The 21,455-nt window shown below is 33.7% G+C and overlaps 1 protein-coding gene and 1 non-coding gene across 3 annotated transcripts in view; both read right to left on the reverse strand.

The window, feature by feature from the left end:
- Positions 1-21,455, reverse strand: part of SPAG16 (sperm associated antigen 16) — a 1,004,778-nt gene that overhangs the window by 127,046 nt on the left and 856,277 nt on the right. The window lies entirely within an intron of this gene.
- LOC125174302 (small nucleolar RNA U13) lies at positions 8,185-8,288 on the reverse strand. The gene has a single exon (XR_007155414.1). It is a non-coding gene; the product is annotated as a small nucleolar RNA U13 (small nucleolar RNA).

Consider the following 21,455-nt stretch of genomic DNA (forward strand, 5'->3'; position numbering starts at 1 on the left):
GTTTTTTGTTTATAATATTAATTTCTTAATGTCATATTTTTTAAAATTAAATTCAGAGTGCTATTGTACAAATAGGCAGCATTGGAATTATCACAAATGAGAGAAATTGACTAAATATCTTTATTCTTAGTGCCACAGTGGTATATGAGTACTTAAAGCAATTTGCTCATTAAACAGAAACTACTGGAGCAGCAAAAATCCTGCCAATATCAGCAGAAACTATTAGTTTGGAATGTAACCTTTCCTCTCAATTTTAGCTAAAGTGTCAAACATTTTTTTTAAAGCTAATTTTACATGTTTTAAAAGTGGTTAAGAACATTATCTCAGAGTTTCTCCTGCTCCACAACTTAGTATATTTTCCTTGGTATACTCATCTGTAAAATGGAGATAGTAAAAGCACCAAACTTAAAGGTTTTTGTGACAATTAAAGGAGCTAAAATATGTAATGTATTTAAAAGTGGCTGATGTATTTTAAAGGAGTGAAAATATATAAGTTGTTATAGAGTGCTAATTTGTGGCAGGCATATATTTATCACCCTATAAGTGTTTGCTATTTTTTGTTGTTGCTATTATTTTTTTTTTCTGAAATTTATTGACAAATTGGTTTCCATACAACACCCAGTGCTCATCTCAAAAGGTGCCCTCCTCAATACCCATCACCCACCCTCTCCTCCCTCCCACCCCCCATCAACCCTCAGTTTGTTCTCAGTTTTTAACAGTCTCTTATGCTTTGGCTCTCTCCCATTCTAACCTCTTTTTTTTTTTTCCTTCCCCTCCCCCATGTTGTTGCTATTATTAAGCCATAAATTAACAAGAACAAAAGAGTCCTTACACCTTCAAGAAAAATGATTCATACATATAATTATGATAATAATGCAACAAAATAACTTATGTAGGTAAGACAAACAAATTATCCAGTTAGGAAACCAGAGTAAAATCAATTTACTGACAGAAGACTGGCAATCACTGGAATCATTAATAATAATTAATAATCACCCAGCATATATTTTTGTGCTTTTTCTAAACTGTATATTTTTTTCCATACCACAAATATTTTAGAATATTGGTTGCTGTTGTCTATATATCTCGTACTGAGTTACTGAGTCAGTATCTGATGTAGATAATAACTCCTATCATTATTTCATCAGAACCTGCTGTGATCCTTTTTGTCTCCTCTCAAATAATCTGTCAGTCCATGCAGACTTTTTTCAATCTACTTAGAAAATCCATTATGCCACCATATATAATATATCAAGTTGAAGTGGCCTGCATTATGTCTCATGTAGAATTTTGGAGTAGATATTATGAGACTTGAATTTTGGTTCCAACTCTGCCACTAATTATTCTTTAGATTTTAACCTAGGCATTTAAATTGGATTCACATTTGGCCTTCATATCATGAGGTGATAGCCTACAAGAGTTCTATGATCCTTTTCAGATCTAAAATGTTGAAGCTAAGTTTGTAGAAAAAATAAATATGAGAATTAAACAATTATCTCTCTTTAAGTCCTTAGTCAAAATGAAGAATATATCTGGTAAACTACTTCCTGTTAGATAAGTAGCCAGGGCAACTTGGAAACCACACAATTACAATATAAAAGCTCCTCTGCATTTAGAAGAAATGAACAACATAATGTCTAAACATGAACATTTTGTAAAATACATTAACTTCATGGAATATTAAATTAACAGAATAAAAAATTAGAAACAAAACCCACTGGTATTCATTTGTGTATGGTCTAAGAAAGCGGTCCAGTTTCATTCTTTTGCATGTTGCTGTACAGTTTTCCCACTACCACTTATTGAAAAGGCTGTCTTTTTTTCTATTGGATATTCTTTCCTGCTTTGTTAAAGATTAGTTTACCATATAATTGTGGATCCATGTCTGCATTTTCTATTCTGCTTCATTGATTGATGTGTGTGTTTTTGTGCCAGTCTGATACTGTCTTGATGACTACAGCTTTGTAAGATAGCTTGGGCTCCAGAATTGTGATGCCTCCAGCTTTGGTTTGGTGTCTCAGTATTGCTTTGGCTATTTGGGGTCTTTTGTGGTACCATAAAAATTTAGAATTATTTTCTATAGCTCTTAAAAATGCTGGTGGTATTTTGATAGAGATTACATTAAATGTATAGATTGCTTTGGGTAGTATACATATTTTAACAATATTTATTTTTCCAATCCATGAGCTTGGAATGTTTCTTCCATTTCTTTGTGACACCTTCAATTTCTTTTATAAGTATTCTATAGTTCTTTTTTCTCCTGGTTAGGTTTATTCCTGGGTATCTTATGGTTTTTGGTACAGTTGTAAATAGAATCAGTTCCTTGATTTCTCTTTCTGCTCTTTTATTATTGGTGTATAGACAGGCAATGGATTTCTGTACATTGATTTTATAGCCTGCAACTTTACTGAATTTATGTATCAGTTCTAGCAATTTTTTGGTGGAGTCTTTTGGATTTTATACAGAGTATCATGTTATCTGCAAATAGTGAAAGTTTAACTTCTTCCTTCCTGATTTGGATGCTTTTTATTTCTTTGTCTGATTTTTGAGGCTAGGACGTCCAGTACCATGTTAAATAGCAATAGTGAGAGTGGACATCCCTGTCTTGTTCCTCACTGTAGTGGAAACGTTCTCAGTTTTCCCTCGTTCAAGATATTAGCTGTGGGTCTTTTGTATATGGACTTTGTGATGTTGAGGTATATTTACTCTATCCCTACTTTGTTGAAGGTATTTATCCCTCAACAACAAATGGATGCCGTGTTTTGTCACATGTGTTTTCGGCATCTATTGAGGAATCATATGGTTCTTATCCTTTCTTTTATTAATGTAACGTATCACATTGATTGATTTGAGAATATTGAACCACCTCATCAGCCCATGAATAAATCCTAATTGATCATGGTGAGTGATTCTTTTAATGTACTGTTGGATTTAATTTGCTAGTATCTTGTTGAGAATTTTTGCATCTATGTTCATCAGGGGTATTGACTTGTAAATCTCCTTTTTACTGGGTTCTTTGTCTGGTTTTGGAATCAAGGTAATGCTAGACTCATAGAATAAGTTTGGAAGTTTACCTTCCATTTCTATATTTTTGGAACAGTTTGCAAAGCATAGATATTAACTCTTCTTTAAACGTCTGGTAGAATTCCCCTGGGAAGCCATCTGGCCCTGGATTTTTATCTGTTGGGAGAATTTTGATTATTGATTCAATTTCTTTGTTGGTTATGGGTCTGTTCAGATTTTCTATTTCTTCCTGTTTCAGTTTTGGTAGTTTGTATGTTTCTAGGAATTTATCCATTTATTCCAGATTACCCAATTTGTTGCCATACAATTTTCATAATATTCTCTCAAGATTGTATTTCTGTGGTGTGGGTTGTGATCTCTCCTCTTCATTCATGATGTTTTTTATTTGGGTCCTTTCTCTGACTAGGGGATCATCAATTTTATTAATTCTTTCAGAGAACCAGCTCTTAGTTTCATTGATCTGCCTTACTGGGTTTTGTTTGTTTGTTTGTATGTCATTTATTTCTGTTCTAATTTTTATTATTTCCCTTCTTCTCCTAGGTTTAGGCTTTATTTGCTGTTCCTTTTCTAGCTCCTTTAAGTATAAGTTAGGTTGTGTATTTGAGAGCCTTCTTGCTTCTTGAGGTAAGACAGTATTGCTATACATATCTTCCTTGCTGCACCCCAAAGGTTCTGGACTGTAGTGTTTTAATTTTCATTTGCTTCCATGTATTTTTTTTTATTTCTTCTTTATTTTCCTGGTTAACCCATTCATTCTTTAGTAGAATGCTCTTTGACCTCCATGTATTTTTGGTCTTTTCAAAATTTTTCTTGTGGTTGACTTCAAGTCTCATAGAATTGTTGAAAATATACATGGTATGATCTCAATCTTTTTGTATTTGTTGAGGCCTCATGTGTGATCCAGTACATGATCTATTTTGGAGAATGCCCCATGTGCACTCAAAAAGAATGTGTATTCTGCTGCTTTAGGATGAAACATTCTGAATACATTTGTTAGGTAATCTGATCCAGTGTGTCATTCAAAACCGTTGTTACCTTTTGGTTTTCTGCTTAGATGATCTGTCCATTGTTGTAAATGAGGTGTCAAGGTCTCCTACTAGTATTATATTGTTATCAATGAGTTTCTTTATGTTTGTTATTACTTGATTTATATATTTGGGTATTTCCAAGTTAGGGCATAAATATTTAAAATTGTTAGATCTTCTTGTTGGATAGATCCCTTTATTATGATATAGTACCCTTTTTTTTTTATCTCTTGTTAAAGTCTTTGGTTTAAAATCTAGTTTGTCTGATATAAGTATGGCTACTCCAGCTTTCTTTTGATGTCTATAGCATGATAGATGGTTCTCCATCACCTCACTTTCAATCTTCAGGTGTCTCTAGGTCTAAAATGAGTCTCTTCTAGGCAGCATATAGATGGGTATTTTTTTTTTTATCCATTCTGATGTCCTATGTCTTTTAATTGGAGAATTTAGTCCATTCACATTCAGAGTTATTATTGACAGATATGAATTTAGTCCCATTGTATTACCTATAAAAAGTCAGTGCTTCTGGAGATTTTCTCTGTTCCTTACTTGTCTTTGTTGCTTTTGGTTTTTCTTTCCCACTCAAATAATCTCCTTTAATATTCATACAGGGCTGGTTTAGGTGTCACAAGCTCTACTTTTTGTTTGTCTAGGAAACTGTTTATCTCTCCTTCTATTCTGAATGACAACCTTGTTGGATAAGGTATTTTTGGCTGTATATTTTTCCCACTTAGCACATTGAATAATCATGCCACTCCCTTCTGGCCTGCCAGGTTTCTGTGGAGAGATGTTCTGTAATGCGATTTGTCTTCCCTTGCAGTTTAGAGATTCTTTCCTTTGCTTCTTTCAGGATTTTTTCCTTATCTCTGTATTTTGCAATGATATGTTTTGATGTAGGCCAACTTTTGTTGATCAATTTTGAGGGGAGTTCTTTGTGCCTCCTGGATTTGGATATCTGTTTCCTTCCCAGATTAGGAAAATTTTCAGCTTTAATTTATTCAAACAAACAGTCTGCCCCCTTTTCCCTCTCTTTTTCCTCTGGGATTCCTATGATACAAATGTTATTATGCTTTATGGAGTTGCTGAGTTCTCTAAGTCTACATTAGTCATCCAATATTTTTCTTTCCCTCTTCTTTTTAACTTCATTATTTTCCATAATTTTATCTTCTATATTACTTATTCATTCTGCTTCTCCCATCCATGTAGTCATTACATTCAGTTGTTTTTGCATCTTGGTTAAAGTATTTTTTTTTTATTTTGAGCTGACTAGTTTTTAGGTCCTTTGTCTCTGTGGTGAGGGACTTCCTGGCATCTTCTATGCCTTTCACAAGCCCAGCTAGTATCCTTATAATTATTGTTTTAAATTCTGGTTCAAACATATTACTTATACCTGTTTTGATTTGCTCCCTGGCTGTAACCTCTTCTTGTTCTTTAATTCCTCTGTCTTGGCATTTTATCCAGGTCTCTGTCTTTGTGTGTTAGGAAAGCCTGTGCCTGGCCCTATTTCCACTAGAGCATTCTATGATCAGCAGACCTGGTGTATGCAAGGGTTTGTACTGGTCTTTGGGGGAGGTGCCTGCTCTTGTCTGGCTCCAATCACACATCCCAATTAAAAAAGGCACCTGCAGAGTGCATGGGGATGGGGCTTGGTGTAAGAGGCTCAAACCTACACTGTGTGTGCTATGTGGATCACTTAAGTGTGTCCTTGCTGATGGGAGGGGTGAAATATTGTGATGGCCTGCTCTGGTCCCCAGAGATAGGAGTTCATGCCTGCCATTATTCAGGAAGCACTCATAGAAGAGTGAATAACCTCTCTTCTTGTGCCCTAGGCTTACATCAGATCTCTGTTCTCACCCTATCAGTGTCCAAGCTGTCTCTCCTCCTGGAAGTTCAGTAATCCTGTGTTTTATCTCAGGTGCATGGCTGGGTTTCAAAACCAAATTTCAGGGACCTGGCATGATGGGGACCCACACTTATCCTCTATGGAGGGTCTTGCCACACTGTGTCTGGTGCCAGTTTGTCCAAGAAAAGCAGTTACACAACTGCACAGGGGCTTGGATTTTATGGTAAAGCATAGCAAAAAGCTGGTGTCCAGGTTATCTGTCCTCAGCAGCTGTCTCTACTTCTATGTTTATGAATGTGGGAGCTCACTGGGGCCTGCTGACTCTTTTGTCCCCAAGAGGCAATGTCACCTCTCCCAAATGCACTCCAAGAAGGGGAACTTCTCTCCTAGTGCGACTCAGGGAATCCTCAGAGTATGCTATCCTCTCCCAGGCCTCTGCCCTCCTCCATGGGAGCACGAATGAGCCTGCCAGGCTTGACCCTGGCAATGGTGCTAACTTCAAAAACTTCAAACTTCCAGCTCTGCAGCTTGTAAAAATGCAATAATCATCCCGTCTTGTTTTCCAGTCAATGGTTTTGGCAAAGTGTTTTTCTTACGCAATCTCCTGCATGCTGCTTTCCCTCTCTCCCCTCTCTCTCCTTTCTGTGATCAGGGCTCCCTCCTCTCCATAGCACCTGTGATTATTTCCTCCCCCAAATCATGTCTCTGTACCTCCTACATTCCATGATGTGGCCCCTTTTCTCCCTCTAGTTGTGCAATTTGTCCTCTCAGTCCTCAGATTTCCTGCTTGTTCAGAATGATTTGATAATTATCTAGCTGTATTCAAATGATGAGGCAAACATAAAGTCCTACTATTCCATCACCTTAACTCCACCTAGCCTTATATCCTTTCTTCTATTCATTTTAAGTTTAATTCTCATGTCTTCTGGATTCTTAAAGTGAAAGCTGGGGTTGTTAATTTGAGCCATTTTTGTCTTTTGTAATATCATTTTGTGCTATAAATTCTTCTCAAAGTCTGCTTTAGTGGCATCTGATAGCTTTTGATATGTTTGTTTTTCACTGTCATTCATTTCAAAGTACTTTATTATTTCCCTTTTGGATTCCTTGAACCATGGATTATTTGCCTTCCAAATATTTGGGAACTGAATGAGTTATAATTTAATTCTATTTCAGTCAGTGAAATACTTTGTATGACTTGAATCATTTAAAAATCATTGAGATTTGGAGAGCCAGGGTGGCTCCGCTGGTTGAGCATCTGACTATAGATTTCATCTCAGGTCATGAACTCGTGGTGATGAGATGGAGTCCTACTTTAGGCTCTGTGCTGGGTGTGGGGCCTCCTTGGGATTCTCTCTCCCTTTCTCTCTGCCCCTCCTCTGCTCATGCACACACACACACACACACACACACTCTCTCTTTCAAATAAAATAAGGTAAATTAAAATAGAATAAATAAAATCATTGAAACTTATTTTTGTTGCCCAAGATGTGATCTATCTTAGTACATGCTTCGTCTATACTTGAAATGAATATGGATTATGCTGTTTAGAGTTTGAGTATTCTGTAAAGATCAGTTGGGTCAAGTTGGTTGATACCGTTCAGGTCTCCTATGTATTGTGTTTCTATCTGGCAATTCTGGTTCTGTTAGTTATTCAGAAAAGCATATTTATCTTTCCAAATATAATTGTGGATTTATATTTATCAGCTTTTGCACCATGTATTTTGAAGCTATATGATTCAGTTTAAAAACATTTAGGATTATAATGTTTTTTAAAAATTACTTATTAACAGACTTTATTTGTTAACATTATTATAAAATGACATGATGCTATATTTTGAAAGCTACTTTGTCTGACATTAATGTTACCAGCATTCTTTTGATTAGTGTTAGCATGGTTTATCCTTTTGCAACTATTTACTTTTAATTATTTGCATCTCTAAGTTTTCTTATATATAGAATATAGTTTCGTCTTTTTTTATTTTTTATTTTTTTCTTTTATTTTTTTAATGCTTATTTATTTTTGACAGAGAAAGAGAGAGCGAGAGCATGAGTGGGGGAGGGGCTGAGAGAGAGACACACACACACACACACACACACACACACACACAGAATCCGAAGCAGGCTCCAGGCTCTGAGCTGTCAGCACAGAGCCTGACACGGGGCTCGAACTCACAGACAGTGAGATCATGACCTGAGCTGAAGTCAGACGCTCAACTGACTGGGCTACCCAGGCGCCCCTAGTTTTGGCCTTTTTTAAATTCAATCTTATAATCACTGATTTTTTTTTTTCCATGTCAGATGGATAATGTGCTGACATAGTAACAAGATATAAGGGTGCCACATATCACACAACAGCATGAACACCCAATCATCACGCTTATGAACTACAAAAGGATCTATAATCACTGATTTTTAATTGTATTGAGACCATTTGTGTTTAATGTGATTATTGATATGTCAGGCTTAAGTCTACAAACTTATTTGCTTTCTATCTTACTATCTGCTTTTCATTCCCCTTGTCATTTTTTTCTTCCTTCTTTTAAATTAATTAAATATCTGTTATGTTTATATTTTATTTCCTTTGCTGGCTTATTCTAAAACTGTTTGTTGTTTTGGGGATGCTTTAGGATTTAACACTTACACATATAGTATAAAAACCTTATAATTCTCTTGGCCTTTACATTATTATTGTCACACATTTTCTTCATATGCATGTTCTGTATCCCACGATACACTGTTTTACTTTGTCCATTTGGTCCTAAAATGGAATACCAAGAAAAAAATCTTACATATTTACTTTATAGTTGCCATTACTGGTGCTATTTCTTTCTTTTTATGTATATATATATATCCTATCTTCTATCATTTCCATTATGTATAATGGAAAAAGTAATTATTTTGCTTTCAATTTTGAGGATATTTTTTAACACTCTAAAGATGTTTCTCCAGTGTCTCCTCACACCATTTCTGACAATAAGCTTTCTATAATCCTTAATTGTGTTCCCCTTTACATAATATGGGTTTTTTTCTGGTTTAAAATGTTCTCTTTATCAGGAACACTTTGATATGATATGCACTGGTGTAGTTTTGTGTTTGGAGTACACTGATTTGTTGGTCATCATATTTTGAAAATTTTTGGACATTATTTCTTCAAATATGTTTTGCTTTCCCTACATTTCTTTTAGGGACTCCAAATACATGTACATTATACTACTTGAAAGTTGTCTCAGATCTCAATGATGCCTTGGTCAACAAATTCTCTTTTCTGTTTGTGTGTCATTTGGGACAATTCTATTGCTATGTCTTTGGTTTCAATATACTTTTCTTTTGCCATATATAAATTTTCATTAATCCCATCCAGTTGATTTTTCACGTTAGAAATTATAGTTTTTATATCTAGCATTTTGATTTGGGTCTCTCGTAAAGCTTCTGTGTATCTGCCTAACATTTTGAACATATGGTTGCACAATAAGTTTTTAATTTCATTAATGTTTATATACTTTTGAAAAAGGGGGAGGGGCTGCAGGAGGGGCAGAGAGAGACGAAGACACAGAATCTGAAGAAGCCTCCAGGCTCTGAGCTCTCAGCACAGAGCCCAATCCAGGGCTCGAACTCATGAGCCATAAGATCATGACTTGAGCCAAAGTCATATGCTCAACCAGCTGAGCCACCCAGGCACCCCTCACAATAGGTTTTTAAATCTCTGCTGCTTCTAACATCTGTGTCAGTTCTATGTTGGTTTCAGTTGATTTTTTTTCCCTCCTAATAGTAGGTATGCTTTTGTGCTTCTTTTTATGTCTGGTTATCTTTGATAAGAAAGCTAGACATTGTGAATATTACCTTCTTAAGTGTTAGACATTAAAATATTCTTGTAAATATTCTTAAGCTTTGCTCTGGGATGTAATTAAGCTACTTGGAAATAATTTAATCTTTTTGGTTCTTGATTTTAATATTTATTAATCTGAATCAGAGCAGCATTTAGTCTAGTTCTAATTATTCCTTACCACTGAAGCAAATCCTCCTAAATGCCCTACTTAATGCTCCATGGATTTTGAGATTTTCCAGTATGACTGGTAGACACAGGTGTTATTAACTCTGTGTGCATATTGGCAACACTTAAATTTTCTCAGACGACTCCTTTGCCTCATATTGTTTCCTCACATGAACTGCTTTCCCAATTCTTTGATGAATGCTTACCCTGTGCAAATTTCTGGGGTTCTCTGTATATATATCTATCTCCTCTTCAGAACTCTATTCTGTGAATTCTGAAAGCCTTGATATTCCTAAATTCACTTCCATATCCTGACCTTACAGAATTCACCAAGTTCCATCTAGGCTCTTCTTCTTTGAGTTGTGAACTAAAAACTTGCACAAGGTAATAAATTAATGCAAATGTAGGGATCACTTTTTTTATTATTTCTCTGGGATCACTGTACTTCATTGCTCAATGTCCAGTGTCTTGAAAATGTTTGTGCCATACATTTTGTCTGTGTATTGTTGGTGTTGTTATTGTTATTATTTCAGGCAGGAGCATAAATTCAATCACTGTTTCTCTATCTTAGTTGGAAAGGTAAGTCAAATACAACTCTCAAAACAAGAACTATGCAAAAGTGCATAAAATATGATACAGAAAAGTAGTGTTTGAATGAATTGCTCACAATAATTCTCATAATCACGGTTCCACACTTGGGTCAAAATGTAGCATTTTCTCACTAGTTGATAAATTTTGTTTCCTGAAGTTTGAAATGACACTGTTTCAAACTTAAATTCTAGGTTAAAACAGAAACATTCAAACAAATTAAAATAAATTATTTTATTTTAAAAATGGGATTTGTATGTATGAATTTTAGCAAAACCTCAAATAAAGTATGAACTTCGTAGAAAATAATTGAAAGTTGAAAATTTTCATCTTTGCCTCTTTTTGGTTCCTCAATGTATTTATCAAAGAATAAGCTTCACCCAAAGATGGTGCTTCTTAGGAAAATACCAAGTTCTGTAAGTTATTTAGATAATTTTATATTTTCATTACATCTAGAAAAACTGTATCAGTATCACAGTAGCTGATTTTACTGATGCAATCTATCTTTTCTTTAAAATTTATTTTGAGAGAAAGAGAAAAAAAGGGAGCATGTGTGTGGCTGGTGGTGAGGGGGAGAAGGGAGAGAAAGTCCCAAGTAGGTTCTGCACCAATAGAAAACTGTGAATTTATGATCTGAGCTGAAATCCAGGCAGATGCTTAACGAACTGAGCCATACAGGTTCCCCACAATCTCTCTATCTTAAGCAAAAGAAGACTGACAGTTACATGCCCTGTCCACATTAAGAAAGGCAAATTGGCAAGCATGGGTTATAACTTAAAAATATATACAGACAGAAATGATACAGTATGATATAAAATTTTCAAAGAAAAGCAAGAAATAACCAGCATGTCTATGAAATACTGTCAGTAGTATAGCATTGTGTATTAAGATCACAAATTTCCTTATTTTCTATGAAATTATTCTCACTGAGTTTCTTTGAAGTGGGATAGATACTCTGAGAATCACATACATGGTGAAAACTCTTCAAAGTTCAACCTTTAGGCTTGTTAAGCTCAATGAAATTCATATAAAACAAAATCCTGCTGTTATTTCTCATTTTTTTCAGTCTCCTAGGACTTATTTTAATAAGGTTTCAATATATTGTTTGAAGTAATCATTTTCTTTCAACTCTATAAAGCAACAACTTTCCAACAAACTTCCAAATTTATGAACTTTTGCTCAAACTAATTATTAAAATCAATATAGATATATAACTTGAAATACTTCATATCACAAGGTACCTATCTATAATTAAAAATTATAAAAACAAATTTAGTTATTTTTTCCACGAATAAAAACAAAATACACAGATCTATTTTTCATCCCTATCATTAGCTTTGGAAAATTTCCTAACTTCATATATCTCAGAGTGTCAATTGTTCAAATAATAATAGTTTGGCTGGCTCACAATGTGAAATACTAACTAGTAATTGGTTTTAAACAAACAAAAATGCAGAATTATGCTTCACTTTTCAAATAAAGTTTTTTCTTATATTAAAATGCTATACTTCTACAGCAAATATTTGCTTATTTATTTACATTCTTACTGTCTATAAGGTACTGTGTTCTGTACCATTGATATAGCAGATAAAAAGTTATATCAGGGTAAAAAGTTTGAAAAAGGTTCCTGTACTCATGGAATTTACACTTGTTAGAGAAGATAGCCAATGACTATGATCATCATTGTTATAAGTCCTATGACAGAAATAAAAAGGTACTATAACAGTAAAAATTTTGGTGGGGATCTACTTTAGATAAAGTGGTCAGAAAACATCTCTTGGATAGTAGGATATTTGATCTAAGACATGTAGGACTATGGAGTTGATAATGGGACTAATCAAAGGATAAACATTCCAGGCTTTCATTGCTGAAGGCAAATGAAAAGTCCTAAGATGTCATAGAATTGAGATCTTCTAGGAACAGAAAGACAACTAGTATTATTGAAGCACAATAAGCTGAAAGAGGTTGGTTGCTTGGAGGTAAAGATAAACATGTAGCCAGGAGCTATAACACAGAAGCTCATGTGTACCATTTTGAGACATTTGGTTTTATAAAAAATATAATATGTTGTAAGCAGAGAATGACAGAATGCTCAAACTGGCATCCAGGAAAAAATTCATATCCCAAGATACTTCTTCCATTTTATCAACAAATAGGTTTAATATCACACTTGTTATGAAAATCAAAAATACCCCAAAAAGGCTTCATTTTTACTTTTAAAATATGTTAGGATTACGGTCCAATATGAAGTTCTAAACTGTAAAACACTTGAACAAAGACTATGCAAATGGATTAACTGAGCAGTTGTAAGAGGCAGCCAACATTCAATAACACTATCATTTCAAGTCTAATCTGCCAATTGAATATTTATACAGATCAGTAGACTCCATTGGAAGGTTATTCAATTCAGTACATTTTTGCATACAAGATATTGTACCTGGTGCTCTGAGGGATACTGAAATGAATATGACAGTTCTCATAGGGATTTAGAGACCAATACGGGGTAAAAAAAAAAACTAAATATTTGATAATAGTGGACCTGAAAATCAAAAGACATTTTCTTTTCTCTTTTCCAAATTCTATCTCTTGTACTAATTCATTACAGGATCTTGATCAGGAGTGACATCGACCCTTAAACAAACACTTCAGGATAAGCTTCTTTACCAAATGTTAATTTTAAAGCAAATAAAGGATAAGAGATCCACTCATGATTCAGAGGTCAATATTTGGACTTTTGGTTTCAGCTTAAGTGCTTGAGGTAGACTTTTCTAACAGACTTTCCCTTTGTTGCAATTATTTTCTCTTGAATGAAAAGTTTCTTTTTAGGTACCTAAAAAAAAGTCCTCTAACAGCTACATGACCTGTATTTTACTACCCTACCCCCTCCAATAAATAGATTAAGGTAATAAAATGCATGCGATAATTCTTATGCCATTACAATTTGTAGTTTGGTGTAGAGTAGATTGAAATAGTTTTTAAAGTCAAATGTATACTAAATTTCCTGCATTAAATACAAACGCATTCTACAGAAAATATAGACATTTAACTAACTAAATAGTAATGTGATTTATTGAAGCAAAACACACACATTAGTGTACACACAGGTGATTATCATTAATTCCAGCCAGTATAATCATACAAGGAACAGGCACGTGTCTAAAGAGTAAAAGAAATAGTCTAAAACAAAAAAAATTAATTAGTGTGTTTGGAGGGCGGGATCAAACTGCGTAATTTAGTTTTTTCTCTAAAAAGATTATTAATGTAATGATGCTTTATAAAAAAATCATATGACTTCACTCCTATGAGGACTTTAAGGGACAAAACAGATGAACATAAGGGAAGGGAAGCAAAAATAATATAAAAACAGGGAGGGGGACAAAACAGAAGAGACTCATAAATATGGAGAACAAACTGAGGGTTGCTGGAGGGGTTGTGGGAGGGGGGATGGGCTAAATGTAAGGGGCACTAAGGAATCTACTCCCGAAATCATCGTTGCACTATATGCTAACTAATTTGGATGTAAATTAAAAAAAATAAAAAATAAAGCAAGTTAAAAATTTTTTAAATGTCATTAATCTTCAGGAAGACCATATTATCCAGTTCTTTTTATTATGATATGCTAACTAGTTAGGATATCCATATTTGTTTAAACTGAAACAAGTTTATTTTACTGTATGTATTGCATGGATACCCTAGGAACATAAATGTCCATCATTACAATTCAAAATATAAAGTGGATTTTTAAAATTTCCAAATTGTTCCCAAAAGATATCTTATTAAAAACGCAATTCCCAGTGGTTGTATTTGTAACAGCACCATATTTCTTTCTATAAATTAAAAATCTGGCAAATAATTATTAAATGCAACATTTAGGATTGGTTCTATCATTTTAATGACAAGTTACCAAATTGTAGGCACGAAAGTAATAAGTAGAGTTAATGTGTTGGATCACAAATTTCAAACAAATTGGTAACATTTACATGTAGCACTCTCTTGCTTTAAAAATAAAATTACTGCTGAATAGAATAGGAAAAGAAATTCTATACTGTTCTTGCACTCATGGCATGTATCAGTGCAGAAACCTAGAAGCTAATGGTGTATCTAATGGCACATAATACATAATGAAGAATATACACAAACATACATTCTTCAAACTCTTGCTGCCTTTCCTCATATTAAGCCATAATTTCTCCATTGTTTACTTTTAGAATAAATACAAATGCCACTTATCTATTTTCAGTACCAATGAGTCTTCCTTCTTTCCAGGCTCAGGAAGATAAGACATTAAGCCTTGGAATTATATGATTGTTCCTATATCATTTTCCACTAGAATTGCCCTTCCCCTTCTTTTCATCTCCTATCCACACTGTAATATTGTACCCAAGTATATATATTTTCGTTCATTAAGTGTCCTTGAAAACAGTTAGTAAACTCTTTTCTCTCTTTTATTCTGATGCATGGCTTGAATGTAGAATATTTTGCCTATTATTTAACATTACTGAACACTCATTACAGGTAAACCACTAATACTAAAATAGATAAAACTAAGATACAATACAGTCCATCATACATCCAGGAGTTGCAGAATTAATTGGACAGGATGTTAGTGTATAAAACTTAAGTTCTATATTTAGTCAGCAAATATTTATTTAGCAACCACACTGTTCCAGTTTCTGATGTACACACTGCTTAGTATAGATGATAGATAGAAAGATAGATAGATAGATAGATAGATAGACAGATGATAGATAGATAGATATAATTTCTGCCTTCATAAAGATTACAATCTGGCTTTGAATTCAGTCCTGGCTCTACAACTTAAGGACTTTGGGCAGATGTCATTTATTCTCTTTGTACCTTATTTTGCCCAGTTAAAAAAAATCACTGTAATGACATCTTCAAAAATTACTATGAGAATAAACTAATAAATATGAAGGCTATTAGTCCATTTAAAGTGCTAAATAAAGTGGCAAGTATTTTTTTAAATCACTTTTGGTATTTCCTTTTAATATTTAAGTAACTGAATCTTATTTCTCCAAAAAGACAGTAAGATTCCTGAATGCAGAACTATTGTTATATGTTTCTTGGTAACCACCACAGTGCTTAGAGTCATTTTTGTTATATAGCAGTTTGCCCAAAAACTACTGTTTAATATAATGTGCTTGATTAAACTATAAAAAGATAAATATTTCTCCCTTACTTCTTTCATAAACATATGCTGACTGACTAATAATCACTCAGTAGAAAAGACCAAAATAATTTGGATTTTTCTTTTTTATGGGTCATGCACTATAAAAAATGATGAGAAAGATTCAAATGATAGATGACTAATCAATCCCAACAGATACATTAGTACTTTTATGATAATGACTCTAGTTTAAACCAGCACTCATCCTAGTCTATTGCAGGTAAATATGACTACATATGCTTTCAAAACTCAAGAAATCCTTACATAATGGCCCATCAGCAGCTAGGGATATGATTTGAAGTCTCTTTGGTTTTGGTTTTTTCTAAGATTCAGTAGAAGCTATAAAAAGATTGGGTCATATGATTATTTTTCTATATAAGAGAAAACTAGATAATTTATCATTTAATTGAACTCATATTACAAATACATTTTTTCCATTATTTGCTTAATAGAACTTCAACTAAAATTAGTAGGAGCTGATATGCATTTTGTGGAAAGGAGAAGTAATCTATCTGAGTCTTCTATTGACAGTTCAAAATGACTGAATAGATCTTCTCCAAAAATAGTCTATTGCAACTTGACCAGGAACTCTAAACACTTGCATGCAAATCATTTAATGTCCCTAAGAGTCATATTCTTCTTGTGGACCATATTCTAGATTCAGCTGGGCTTAATATATGTTACAGGCAGAGTAAACAAAATAGCTATACTTTTATTCTAATCTTGATTCCTTTTCTGGACTTTCTTTTTTCATTTCCATAAATTTTCTATCCTTGTAATTATAAAGGCACTCAGTCAAGGTCTTCAACATTTTTATGAGGTGCTTGTGAGTTTAGTTATTTCCTGTTCATTTACCAAATATTTGCAAACCCTTAATATGTACCAAACATTGTGTTAGTTACTAAGGATAGAGTACTCAACAAGATGGACTGAGTCTTGGAACTTACATTATACACAAAGAGAAAGTAAACATGCAAATTAATAAAGGACAATTATGATTTTAGATAATGATAATGCTAGGGAAAAAGGCAAATAGCAGGTTAGTCAGTAACTGATTATGAAAGACTGCTTTAACTAATGTGATCAGAAAAGGCCTCTTTGAGGGAGTGACATTAAAAGGAGAATACAAATGAGGAGAAGGAGTTGTAAAAATCCATTAGAATATCCACAAAAATTAACTCAAAATAGATCATAAACTTAAATGTAAAGTTAAAAAATGGAAATTCTAGAATATAACACAGGAGCAAACCTAGGTGACTTTGAGTTTGGTGATGACTTTTAGATACAACACCAAAAAGACTATCCATGTAAGAAAAAAATTGATAGGTTGAATTTCATTAAAATGAAAAAAAAAAAAACCTCTGCTCTGTGAATGGAATTTTAAGGGAATAAAAAAATAAATCACAGTCTGAGAGAAAATACTTGCAAAACTATTACAGAAAGGACTTGTATCCAAACATTACAAAGAACTGAAAAATCAACAGTAAGAACACAAAGAACCTAATTTAAGAAATGGGCAAAAGATCTGCAGAGACCCACCAAGGAAGATATATAGATGACAAAAAGCATATGAAAATGTGCTCAATATCGATGCCACCAGGAAGTTACAAACAAAACAATGAGATACTATCATGCACCTATTGGACTGGTTAAAATTCACAATGTTGACAACAGCTAATGCTGGTGAAGATGTGGGTGAACCAGAAACTCTCATTCTATGCTGATGGGAATGCCAAACAGTACATATACTTTAGAAGACATTTTAGCAGTTCTTTATAAAACTAAACATACTCTTACCATATGATCTAGCAATTGTGTTCCTTGGTATGTACCCAAAGGATTTGAAAACTTATGTCTACACAATATCTTGCATATGGATGTTTATAGCAGCTTTATTTATAATTGCCAAAACACAGAAGCAGCTAAGATATCCTTTAATAGGTGAATGGAGAAACAAACTGTGGTACATCCAGAGAAGGAAATGTTATTCAGGAATAAAAAGAAATGAGCTGTTAAGCCATGAAAAGATATGGAAGAACCTAAAATGCATACTACTAAGTGAAAGAAGCTGGTCTCCACAGCCCACATACTATACAATTCCAACTGTATGATGCTCTAAAACCACAACTATGGAGATGGTAAAAAGATCAGTGGTTGCCAAAGGCTTGAGAGGAGGCAGGAAAGGATGAATAGGTGAAACACGGGGCAATTTTAGAGCAATGAATCTATTTTATAGTATACTGTTAAGACAGAAACATGACATTATATATAAGTAAAAAAAAACATAAAATCATACAACAGAAGGAGTGGACTCTAATGCAAACTATGGACTTCAGTTAATAATGCACCAATATCCGTTTATCAGTTATAACAAACATACCATACTAAAGCAAGATGTTAATAATAGAGGAAACTGAAGGAGGTATGGCAGAAGAGTGGAGGAAGAGGGAATATATGCAAACTCTCTGTGCTTTCCTCCCATTTTTTTTTGTAAACCTATCACTGCTCTGAAAAAATCATTGGAAGATCCACGGGCAGGGACAGGGCATTCTAGGCAAAGTGATTAGCAACCACAGCAGAAATACATTTGATATGTGCAAATCAGTGTGACCGAAATGTAGAGGAAGGAGTGGATTGAGATGACATCCATGAGGTAGAAACTCTCATGAAAGTTCTCAGAGGCCACGGAGACATTTTTAATACATTCCAGATACAAGAGAAATTATTCTGGGATTTTATATGGAATACTTGATCTGATTTCCCCCCAAATACATTTGGTTACTAAGAGCATGGATTTCAGGGATATAGTGGGAGGATAGTTAGGGAGAAGACTTAAGCAAAAAGAAAAGTTAGGGGGTGATTTCAAAAGTTCAGTCATGTACACTTCTGTAATTTAAATATTTTGCAACTCAGTTTCTTGTTTCTAATTCTGATAAAAGCCACTTTACACTTAATTTTTAAGTAAAGACTTAAAAATGCTGATAAATTGTTCAGGTCTATGAATATTATTACCTTCATTGTACCCAGGATGTCAGTGAAGTAAATATTCCCCAAGTGAATGCAAGTAGTAATCAAATATGTTAAAATACAATTCTTTATAAAATGACCAATTTTGCAAGATGTTGGCACAAATGTCTGTGTTGTTGTTCTCTGTTTTAACTGAACACTGCTTATTTTCACATGCTTTTTTGTTTGCATTACAGAAGTTAAAAATCATTTGGAGAAGTCATCCTGAGGGAATTTAGTTCAAAATTCCCAAATTAACTCTCTTTCCAGGCAAGTACTGAGGAGTTGTCCATATGCTGATGCTAAGCCTGAAAGATCTTGGATTACCCTTAGTTTGTAGCTGTGCAGCTGTAATGCAATTCTGCTCTATTTCATAGCTGCTAATGACTCAACACCTGAGACCTTGAAGTATAACAGCCAAGGTTATTTTGCAAAGCAATGCAATAAAATAAAGCAGGATCTCCCATGTATGCAAAAGTACTCTGAAATTGCAAGGCTGATATAAAAACATATGCTTCTATCAAGTGCTTGGAACATAAATGATTTCATTTCTACATAGTCACACATTCACACATATATCACGATATGCAGAATTTATTGCAAACCATGCAAACAATATAAAGAAGATAATGACAAATGATAAGTAATTAAGAATTCACTAGAGAGGTCAGATAGGGAGATTATGCTGAGTCAGGGAGCTTAAATGCAAATGTGAAATTTATGCATGTGTTGGGCCATTGCACCTGTGCCCTCAGTGAACTATTCGATCAACAAGCACAATTTAACATCAAAACTCTGTTGATTCACAATAGCAGGTCAGAAATGATTACTATAAAGAAAGATTTACACAGTGAACACTACATTATGTTATTTGATACTTATTAACTGTACTTAACACTGTTTGTTATTATTTAATTATTTGTTATAAACAAGTACTTTTGGAATCAGAGAAAATCTTAGGATCAAATAGTTAAACTTGCACCCATTTTAGAGAGGAGGCTAAGAGTAAATAAGGAGACTGAAAGAAAAGAGAAGAAACATAGCCAGTTCAACAGAATATATTGTTAAAATTTGGTTAATTTCACAAGGTTCTTTCAAAATTTTACTATCCTTTTAAAAAAAATGTTTTAATGTTTATTTATTTTTGACAAAGAGAGAGAGAGAGAGAGAGAGAGAGAGACAAAGCATGAGCAGGGGAGGGGCAGAGAGACAGGGAGACACAGAATCCAAAGCAGGCTCCAGGCCCTGAGCTGTCAGCAAAGACCTGACGCGGGGCTTGAACTCACAGGCAGTGAGATCATGACCTGAGCTGAAGTTGGACGGTCAACCAGCTGAGCCACCCAGGCACCCCAAAATTTTACTATCCTAAGAAAAATTTTGATGACCAGTTTATATATAGCATAGGGACCATAAGAGATTCATTTTGTTCTGTAGCAGCTATCCTTTCTTGGTCAATGAAACAAGAATATCATATTATTAAAATAACACTAAAAGACTACCTTTCTCAAAGTACTTGAAACTTAAAAAAAATTAAGTACACATTAAGGTGAAATCAATTATATTATAAAATCTAGGTAATTCAAAAAAATTCCAAATATGGCACATTTTAAACATAAAAATTCATTCAAGAGATTGACTCCAAAAGTTTTGATTTACCTATCCTCATTTCTAGAACTTCCCATTTAGATTCTTAGCACATTATATTCTCTCATGGTAAGGATAGTTTGGAGAAGTCTTTCTTGCATAAAGTACATAGGATACTGTAATAAATAAAATCCAGTTAAAAATAAAAAGTTGTTGGAAATAAGGAAAATAACTGAAAATAACATGAAGAAAACCAAAAAAATCTACTTACAGAGATGTTTGTCTCATAATTCAGCATTATGTCTTGGGTTAGACAGATCATCTATGTTGCTAACATTTTGTTGTTGTTGTTGATTTTTACGTCAAAAATGCATACAGGTCTCTCATAAAACAAGTTATTTGGCATGACTTATAAATGAAGTAACTAGAATATAATCTGCTAAACTCTGGAGTGTACATGTACAAATATATTTATACTCTGATTTTATCTTCAAATTGTTAGAAAAAAGAAAAATGTGATTTAATAAACATATAAATGAAAAAGAAGTTCTGTGAAATATTTGGATTATTACTTTTGTTTGAATAGCAAAAATGATAAGTATTAGGTACCAAATGTGTGTGGTAAGACGCATTCCAAATTATTAACTGATACTCTCTACCTTTCCACTTCCAGTTCCTATCCACCTTACAATCTCACTCCCTTGAAGATAGACCTTAATTCTCCCATTAGTCCAAGGACTAAATAATTTTCTCTCTCCATTGGTACCTATAAGCCCCCTAAAATGTGAAAATAACCTCTGGGAAAAGGATGGCGAAGATGCTGAGTGACTAAAATTAACTTCCCTACCTGGTGGCAGGGGCTTATAATGGAAACTAAGTAGATTTTAGAAAATTTTTCAAAATTACATTCCTCTACCCCTGGGGTTATGGACTGAGATTTTATCTGCTTCTTGTAAAAAGGTAACATTGCCCCAAATCAGAACAAAATCTCTATCATAAGTATTTATTCATTTAGTTACTGAATCACAACAGAATAGTTTAATCCTCTGCTAAAATAAATTTACTTTATTTTTTTGTGTTAAAACATTAAAAATTACATAATCTAGGTAAAATGGCATAATTCTTCAACAAAGGGATTTTAAAATCATCTTATTGTTCCTGACATAGAAAGGTTTGGTCAAAATGAGAACTGCTTAAGACACACTC

The sequence above is a fragment of the Prionailurus viverrinus genome, chromosome C1, assembly GCF_022837055.1.
Source record: "Prionailurus viverrinus isolate Anna chromosome C1, UM_Priviv_1.0, whole genome shotgun sequence".
Taxonomy (NCBI): Eukaryota; Metazoa; Chordata; class Mammalia; order Carnivora; family Felidae; genus Prionailurus; species Prionailurus viverrinus.